This window comes from Melospiza georgiana, chromosome 10, assembly GCF_028018845.1.
Source record: "Melospiza georgiana isolate bMelGeo1 chromosome 10, bMelGeo1.pri, whole genome shotgun sequence".
Classification (NCBI taxonomy): Eukaryota; Metazoa; Chordata; class Aves; order Passeriformes; family Passerellidae; genus Melospiza; species Melospiza georgiana.
In genome coordinates, this window is record NC_080439.1 from 17,226,140 (window position 1) to 17,235,935 (window position 9,796).

The window sequence follows — 9,796 nt, forward strand, 5'->3', positions numbered from 1 at the left end:
TTAACATATAGAAGAAGCTGTAACTGAAGTGTATTATCTTAAAAGAGACTGAGCCAAAGTTTCCTACAGTGTACTGAGTATGGTTTCATTATAATTTTATTAGAAGGCTGTTGAGCCCTCTGATGGTTGCTTAAAATAAGCTGTATTATTTAATTCTTTGAAATTCTAATTTAATGTGGGAGACTGAAACACTACATTGAGCACTTAAAACAATTCATGGAAGATTATTTAATTAATGGAGCTCTAAATTGGAGCTAAGAGCCTCCTGTCACAGGGATTAATATTTCACTGATTTCAATTTGTATGCGGTGAGAGGAGCCCACATTAAAGTATGGACTTTCAGCATCACTGTAAAAGAGGAATGCAGTAGTGTAATTTGTGATGGAAAAATTCGGTCGAGGTAGCTGCAGTAAGACAATGGGTTTCCCTCTTGGCAAGTTTATCTTTGTTGGGAGTTTCTGTAACAGACAATAGAAAACGGTTTTGTTCTGTGAGGCTGGAACATCAAAGGTGTCATTGAAATGTGACAAGATGTTCATAGTATGAAATGGAAAAACATTGCCATACAGCTGGTTTTGTAGTATATTAAGGAGAGCACTCTATATAGATACTGTTCTATGTTGCAGGATAATTCATTTGGTGCCTGAATTTTTTAAACTTAATTAGTTGTTATAATCTATTCTATTGGGAATAAGATAATGCTGCTTATTCCGTGTTTCTACACAGTACTGTAATGGAATGAGGTAATTATTTTCGTGCTTAACAATTCAAGAATTTTAAAAGTGATCTTTTAGTATGTGTATTTTGCAAGCTGTCTGCATGATATTCTGACAAGTATCCTCTTAATAGACCTTTACTTGACCACTTTTGTTTATCACAAGTGCAAAGAAATTGACTCTGTAGAAATGTAAAGACAGCAGGTGAAGATGTGTGATGTGTTTCATGACTGCACAAGTGGTGTGTGCTGTGCAATGTCTTGATTATCACAGATGTGTGAAAAACAACCCCCTGACACCCAAGAAACCCCACGAACCAAGCAGTATTTGTACAGACTCTGATGAAGGATGCAGTTTGTGGAGACAGTAGACGATTTTTGTGTCACTTATGTCTATTGAAAAAGATCCACACCAGCCTTTTAAAGTTGTATACCATAATATAAAGGCCCTGAGGAGATAAATTACTGGGATCAACTGTGGCTCTGACTGAGATTTGTGTATTTAGACCAGTGTTTTCCAACTTGGAGTCGCTTGTTAGCTGTCTAAAAGGTTATGCCTCCTAAAATCAGGCCTGACCGTTAGCCCCTGTTGACTTCAGCAGTAGTTGTAGATATTCTGCACCAAAGAAAATCACAAGACTTTTATTTAAGCATCTAAATGAGAATTTAGGTGCTTGACTTCAGGTACAAATATTTGAAAATTTGGGCCTTAACCTCTCTGTTCTTCAGTTAATGCATCTGTAAAGTTTGATAATAGCATTGACCTACCTCACAGGCAAGATGTGAGGCTTTATTTATTAATGTTTTTAAGCAATTGGAGATCCTTGAAGAGGAGGTGCTATAGAAGTGAAAGTATTATTGTAAATGATACTGTAGTAGGAATAAATATATGTAAATTAATGGACATAAACAGCAGCAATGTTTTCTAAGAAAAATAAATATAGAAAATATGTACATGTGTACATCATATGCACCAATATCTGATTTCCCTTGTTGTGCTTCTCCTGCAAGTGCAGTGTGTGTGTCTGCAGCTCTGTTCAACCGGGCCAGCAGCAGTACCTGGCGGTCCAGGTGAGCCCAGCCAGTGTCACCACTGTGATTCAGGGACATCAGGGGTGGCTCTGAGTGCTCCTGGAGCTCAGCCTGAGCTCCCTGCACAGCTCTGCTCTTTGCTGTGCCTCGGTCCTGCAGGCAGCTGCTGGGTGTGCCGGGGTGCTGCAGCGCTGTGGGCGCACCAGGGGCTCCTCCCCGGTGGGAATCTGCGTGTGTGGGAGCTGCTGCCCCACTGAAGGTGTTATGGAGCTGAAATACTGATTACAGCAAGGAGTGTATACTCCATCTGTTTCTTTACTTCCCACATCATAGCTTTATTCTTGCCTTTTCTCTGTAAACAGTATTTGCAATTTTGTCTAAACCAGTGGTTTCAACTGGGATCCATAGACTACTTAAAGAGCTGCAAAAGGTAAGTAAGAAAAGCAAATTGATCATCAGAAACTTAAATCTTTTGTGTGAGGGTCAACTTTAAAGAATTTAGAGGTTGGCACGTTACAAAAAGTTGAAGATCGCAGGCCTAAACAGGATTTTCAGGCTTATTCACATTGAATGATCATATTACATATCAGGTTCTTACTCATATATTTAAAAATGTATCAGAGCCAAATGAAAATGGACAGTCTGATCTTATGCCAAATCCTTCTCTCTGCTTACGCAAATTTTGGGAAACTCCACAGGTTTCAGGAGCGTTAGTCTGGATCCACATCACAGTACCAGTCAGAAAAAATCATGCATTGTATAAATCTCTGGCTACTGTAGACTCCCAGTATTATATTTGTATTTTGGGTTCCTTTGAGTGTACAGATTGCTTGTCCAAAGCCAAACTGTGCTCAAGTTTCAGTAAAAAAAAAGTTAAGTAAAAATACAGAAAGATAAAATCTGCGTGGCTGGTGGTGTTTCATTGTTGTAGCTATTTCAGTCACAACACTTGTGTGTTCTGGTTGTTTAAAACCACACAGAGAAATGCAGCAGGAGTGTGCATCAGTCACAGAATCCACACATCTTGCAGGAGGTGCCACTTTGGGGCATTCTGTGGGAAAGCAGGGTAGACAGGGTAATCCTCAACACCATGGGAGAAATCATGGGAAATACAAGCTACAGCCTGGGGGTTTTTCTTTTGCCAGTTTTTTGGGGTTTTTTTTTTCCTACTGTGCAGTATTTTCCTGTGTTACTCAGTCTGAGGCACAAGAAATGCAAACACCAAGAAAAGAAACAAAGGTCTGATGCTTTGTCAAAAAATTTTTGACCTCTCCATGATCACAGTTTGGGTGAACTGTGAAAGATCTGTAGTTTCCCATTGTGCCTAAAGATCTTAACATTTTTGTGGCAATAATCCCCAGTTCCTCTGCCTAACTGAAGCGTACTGGACTCCAAATGGGAAGATCAAATGTGAAGTTTGAGATTTGGAATAGGCTGCCAGATGTCAGTCATGTTAGAGCAAGAGAAGAAGAGACATACAGGAGGACAGAACCCAGATAATCAACACAGCCTGGGTGAGTAATAGTGTGCTGCAAATTGGGGTTTTCTGGGTTTTCTGTCTCACCTGGGACAGGGGGCAACTTCTGCTGGACCAAACAGCAGCTGCAGGAGAAATATCAATATGTGCTATTTGTGGGCAGCTCCTGCCTTTGACAACATGTGGGGATGCATTAGGGCAATCACTACCACAGCTTCTTTTATGTTGCCCTTCTGTGTAACTTGTGCTTGAGAGTTAATTTTTTTAAAAACAATTATGGTTTTAATATTAATCCTGTACCTTCAGTGACACAGTTATTTCTGCTCTCTCTTTTGAAAGTGTCTCTAATAAATCCCGTGGTTGCAGACAAGAAATTGTATTCCTTTTTTTACTACTAGCCCACAAGGAGTAAAGAATTACACAATGTTCATTTACAAAATGGTAGTTATTCATCTTGGAAAGACAGGTTTGACAGAAAAACACTGAAGTGTTTCATAAATGGAAGGAATAGTGTCTAGTTGAATGGTTAAAAGGCCTATTTATGGATAGAATTTTCTGTTTTATGTATAAAGCAACATAGCAGTTACTCTCATGTTTATGATAATTTGAAATTTAGCACAAATCCAAATAATAAAAAAGTAGCTAACAGCAGTGAATATTGGGTTGTACATCCCTCCAATTAGAGCAATGTCCTGTATTTCCTGAAGTGACTGGTAGCTTGCCTCCCATCTAGTTTTGTCTGAGTAGAGACAGCATTTTGGACATATATTTTGAAAATCATAATTAATCATAGTACTGCTGGCTGAGAATTTCAACCTTATTACTCTGAAAAGTAAGTTTATGTTGGCATTTATACTTCAAATAGCAGAAAATAATAAATTTCTATTATTTTTTCCTTGTATTGTAAAAAAAATTAAATATGGTGAAGGACAAGTGCAAAGGAAATATTGTTGCTTCTTACCTTAATGCTCTTTCTCTGTAGCTCAAATCATCATTCACAGGGTGTGTTTTCAAGGCTTGCACCCCAAGGTAGCTCACTGTGGGAGCTATCTATTTTATACAAAGTGTTACCACATGAAACACCTTTTATGTGTGATAGGAGAGTTTCTGCACACAGCCACCACGGGCTGAGAGGTACAGGTATAATTAAAGGGTTAATGTGGATTCCCTGTTTCAATCCTGCCTCTGAAGTGGGAGAACTCCTCCAGCTGGCTGTAGTGGTTATGCAAACACACAAAAGCCACTGAGTGGGGATTGAGGTGAGTGTGAAGTGCAGTTTCTGTGTGTGTGTGCGGTGTGCATCCACCCCTGGGCTCAGCTTTGCTCAGCTCCTGGTGAATCCCAAGGGAAGGGGCTGTTCTGCACCCTTGCTCAGGCTCATGACTGGTTCAATCCCATCTATTTCCCTTAACAGTGTATTCTCTGCATCACTCAAAATTTTAGCAGCTGCTGGGGAAGCCCATATTTAAACATGAATGTGTACAAGGGAATGGTTTTTAACCATCTCTGACCCACCAGTTTACGCATAAGCAGTGCAGTTGTTATTCATATGGTGAAATATGTTTATGGACACAAAATTGAGAGCCTAAAATTCAGTGAAATTAAATGTGTCTGACTTTGTCAGAGCTCCTTGTGTGCACTTAAACCCTCCTGAGCTCAGTGACCCTTTTCCCTGTGTTATGGGTATTTTGTTTCTCTTCTGTCCTTGTCTGTTCTACCGATCCAGAGGAGAAGCTTTTCTGACTGGAGATTAGTTAATTTCTTTATCATGCTTTGTTGCCAAAGAGTCTAAAAAATAAAGAAAATATAAAGAAAAAAGATAAGAAAAAGATAAATGTTGTATTTGCTTGTGATCATCTCTTCTCCTTTAAACCACATCAGAGGCAGCTCCCTGTCAGTTGTCCCTTGGTGCAAAATCTTCACACAAACAGTACAAGTGTTTCCTTCACATTACAAACAGGTCAAGGAAACAATGGGTTTTTCATGGCAATTATTCCTAACATTTCTGAAGGATATTTAAATTTGGTGCCTCACTTTTATTAAAGCTAGAAATTCCTGCAACTTAGCCTGCTTTCACATTTTATCCAGGTGCTTGCAGAAATGGAGATAGCTGGAAGAAATGCCTCAACTGCATTAACAAAATATGGTTTGTGTCATGGGGGAGTCATACATTCATACTAGACACATTCAACTAGGCTGATCTTTGATCAGTGCAGCATAAAATACTCCTGCTTGTGTTCAGGGAAGGAGCAGGGTTGGCCTTCTGCCTGTGTCTGGTCTTACTGAAAACACCTGGGTCTGAACCGGCTCCTCAGCCCCGCGCCTGAGCTGTCCCAGCGTGCTGCTCACATGTCATGCAGATTGAGAGATTTGGCATCAAGGTGATCGTAATCTCTTACAAATAGCTTCAAATGAGAAATATTTCAGCTGTTTTAAGAAGATTTTTACAGTAATCAAATACCATGAGGTTGATTAGTCTCATTGGATTATGAAATTTGAGGGGAATAATTTGAATTATTCTTATTCTTTTTTCTACCACAAAGCTGCTTCTGATTCGTCAGGAAACCTAAATTTTAGACTTCAGCTCGTTACAAGTCTCGATGTAAACTACGTTTCCCCATCCTTCCTCTAAACTGTTTGAGAGTTTAGCAAAATCTAACAAATCCATTGTAGTTATTATTTTGTGATATTTTTATTAGTAATAAATAGAAACAACCGCGTTTGGGTTTTGGTTGAGGTTTTGTTTGTTTGGTTTTTTTTTTTTTTTTTTTTTTTTTTTGTTTTCGTGAGTGAAATTTGAGGAGTAAAGAGAGAGATAAAGATCAAAATTTGCTTTCCCTTAAAATGGGAAGAATGAAGCTTTTTATGACTTAGAAAAAGTGATAGTGAACAATATGACTTAGAAAAAGTGATAGTGAACAATAATGCCAGTTTGGTTTCCATGTGGAAAATAAGGACTCGTTAGTTGGACAGTTAATATTAGGAGAAAGAAAGTATTCCTCCGTGAAAAAAAAAATCTGAAACTTTTGAAAACTCTGAAGTAAATTAAACGACACCATAAAATAGAAAACACACTTTCTTCTAGTTAGGTGGCAAACCTTTCTATGTGACAATAAATTTTAGATCTCCCTGCATTATATAAGTGTCAACATTGCTCGGAAAATAGGTGACATTCTAGTTTGGAACTTCCTTCTGCTTTCTTTCTGAAGGGGAGGGAAAAGTCTATCTTTGGTGGTGATTACTAATAAATTAGTCCAGATATTAATTAGGTGTGTTGCCCCCGGAAAGAAAAAAAAAAAAAAACAGGAAAGAAAAAAGAAAAAATAAAAAGAAAACACCAACAAACGACACCCTAAGTTCTTTATTTTTCGTGGGCAGTTGTTTAATTTGGCCCGAGGCTTCGGGACCTGTGACGGGGAGGTGCCCCGAAGCCCCGCAGCTCTCGCTGTGTCTGCCCCGCTGGGCTCTGCTCAGCCCGGTGATGCTGTGGCGCTGGAACTGAGCGCTTGGCACTGACGGGAGCTGGGAAGCGGGATCCCTGTATTCCAGGGATGGGTGGCGGAGAAGAAAAAGGCAAAACAGCGGAATCAGCCAGGTCCCGGCCCCACGCGGGGATGGGCAGTGCCCGCTGCGGGAGCGGGGGATGGAGCCGGGGCATGGAGGCGGGGATGGAGCCGAGGGATGGAGCCGGGGAATGGAGCCAGGGCACGGAACCAGGGATGGAGCCGGGGGATGGAGCCGGGGATGGAGCCGGGGGATGGAGCCGGGGGATGGAGCCGGGGGATGGAGCCGGGGCATGGAGCCGAGGGATGGAGCCGGGGAATGGAGCCGGGGCATGGAGCCGGGGCTGGAGCCAGGGCAAGGAGCGGGGGCTGGAGCCAGGGCATGGAGCGGGGGCTGGAGCCGGGGCTGGAGCCAGGGCAAGGAGCGGGGGCTGGAGCCAGGGCTGGAGCCGGGGCTGGAGCCAGGGCATGGAGCGGGGGCTGGAGCCAGGGCTGGAGCTCGCCGCCCCCTGCCCGCTGGCCCAGCTCCGGGATTCGCCCGCTCCTACGGCGGAGGGCACGGCCGCAGCCCCGGCACCGGCACCGGCAAGACCCTTCTCCGGTCCTTTCCTCTCCTTTCTGTCTCTTTTCTCCTTTCCTTCCTTCTTCTTTCCTTCTTTCTTCTTTCATTATTTCCTTGTTTCTTTTGCTCTTTCTCATTTTCTCTCTTTTTCACTCTCTTTCTCCTTATCCTTTCTCAAATTTTAATTCGGTTCGTCTTTAAAAGAATAAGCGGTGAAATCATATAGCTGTGGGCGAAATACCGATTAATGAATTCAATGTCTGTGCTAGAAGGGCCGCTTCTCCCTTAGTGTCGTTAATTCCTGGCTCAATCGTATTGGACGGAGGGCGAGGAAGCAGGGAGGGAAGTAAGAATGTTCCAGGAGACCTTTGGGACCTTTGGGACGGCGTGCTGGGTGCCTGTCTGTTGGCAGCCCCGGAGAGGGTCGCGCAGGGCCGCGGGTGTCCCTCGTTTCTCCAGCCGCTGCACAAACCCCTTGTTCCGCAGGCAAATATCTGATGGTCCGAGCTTCACGTTCCTGCAGCCTCATGGTTTCTGCTGCAGTGAAACTCCCGGCGGAAATCCATGGTGGAATCAATAATCTCTGGTGTTTTTACAGGTAATTAACGAGGATTGGAAATGGGGCCGTTAATTGCGGAGGAGGTGCGGAAGGCAGACCCGCGATTCCCGCCCGTGTGGGACCCGGCCCTGCCCGCCCGGGGGGACACAGCGCTGCCGCCGCTCTGTGACACGGACCCGAGCCCGACGGTAACCCTTAACGCCAGAAATAAATGAGTTACACCGCCTTTCCTCCCGTGTGCTGGCAGGGAAGGACGGTCCCTTCCCAGCCCGCTGAAGGAGCCCCGGGCTCTGCGGTCCGGGCCCGCAGCCGCTGCCGGGAGCGCAGACGTGTCCCTGTCCTGGCTCGGAGGGCACGGGGCAGCGCGGAGTGGCAGCTGTGCTATCGCTTACTGCAGGGTCTGGTAGTAGTCAGAAAGGTGAGGAGTTGGTGAAATACATGTTGTATTTATTGCAGTTTACAGGGAGACAGAGGGCGGCCTTCGCCCACGGGCAGCCTGACGGGGGGATGGATTCCGGCCCTTCCCGGGTGTTTGCTCCCTCTCACGGCTCCCTTCGGGGCCCCTGCGATGAGCTCTGCCTCGGATCTTCCCAACACGGAAATATTTATCCGTTTTCCTCCAGATTTCTCTTCCGTCCGTGGTGCTGGCACAGGCGATGCCCGAGGATGTAGCCCTCGGAGGAAACTCTTCCCAAGGAGTGACAGGGGCAGGGTGTTCTGTCCCCTATTCCTGGCCTTCTACAGACCCTCCTTCCGTACTGAGCTGCCCCTTCTCCGACTGCCCGGCGTACTGTGGCTGTAAATTAATGAAAACGTAACAACTCAAAAAAAAAAAAAAAAAAAAAAAAAAAAAAAAAGATGGTGCTGAAACGTGTGGATGGGACATAAAAGCGATGGAAAAAGGTTCAAAGCTTTCAGTGATGACTTTTCAACCTTTATTTATGTGCCTATTAATGCAATATCCATCATGGAGATACGCATCTTTATCCTTTCAACTGATATGCTGGGAATCAATTGGATATGCAGATTACATTTCATAAGTTTCCAAATGTTAATCTCCCCGGTCCTTTGCTGGTAATTTTTTTTTTTTTTTTTTTTTTTTTTTTTTGCCAAATAGTGTTATGTTTCCGCCACCAAAAAAAACCCCAAAATTAAACAAAACAAAATTAAAAAAAAATAAAACAACAAAACAAAACCCTCAGTAAAAATAATTAATCTTTAGGCTACTTGTCTCTATTTATTGCTAAGGTTGGGCCCCGGCGCCGGCCAAGGAGCCGGCCCCTCCTGCTCGCTCCCATCTCAGGCTTTCCCAGGGCATCGCCCCCGGTCCGGGCTTCTCCGGGGCTCTGGGGGCCGGGGAAAGTGTCCGAGCGGGTGCTTTCCCCTCCTAAACTAGGGCTGCTTCCCTCCAGCCTGGCGACCGGGGAAGGGTCCCCGTCCCGCCGGTCCCATCGCTTCCCGGGTGGCTGCCCCAGAGCGCGGCGCGGGGCTCCGTCCCTCACAGCCCCGGCTCCATCAGCGATGTCCCCGGACACGTCTGGGTCTATAAACGGGAGGGGTGATGTGCCATAACAGGGCACAGAGCGGCTTCCCTCGGAGGGCTCCGTGGCGGAGCAGGTTTCTGAGGTTGGCACTGGGCTGCGCGGCGCTGCCTGTCGCTGTGGCCGTGGCTGTCGTGCCGCAGGATGCCACCACCTGCTGCCTCCCTACCTGCTCCGCTTCTCCGTCCCGCCGCCCCCGACACTGCCCATCGCGTCCCCTCTCCAAGCAGAGTATTCAATAATCGTTCATATTGCACCGACGCCAAATTTCTCGAACAGTACTGAAGTTTCTCTTCATTTTACAACTGGCCGTCCTACGGGGGTCACTCTGGTCCGAGCAGGTCCATAGCGGTTTGCCCTAACGTGCCTCGGGTCCGGGGCAGCGCTCGCGTGTCCCCACGCCTGGC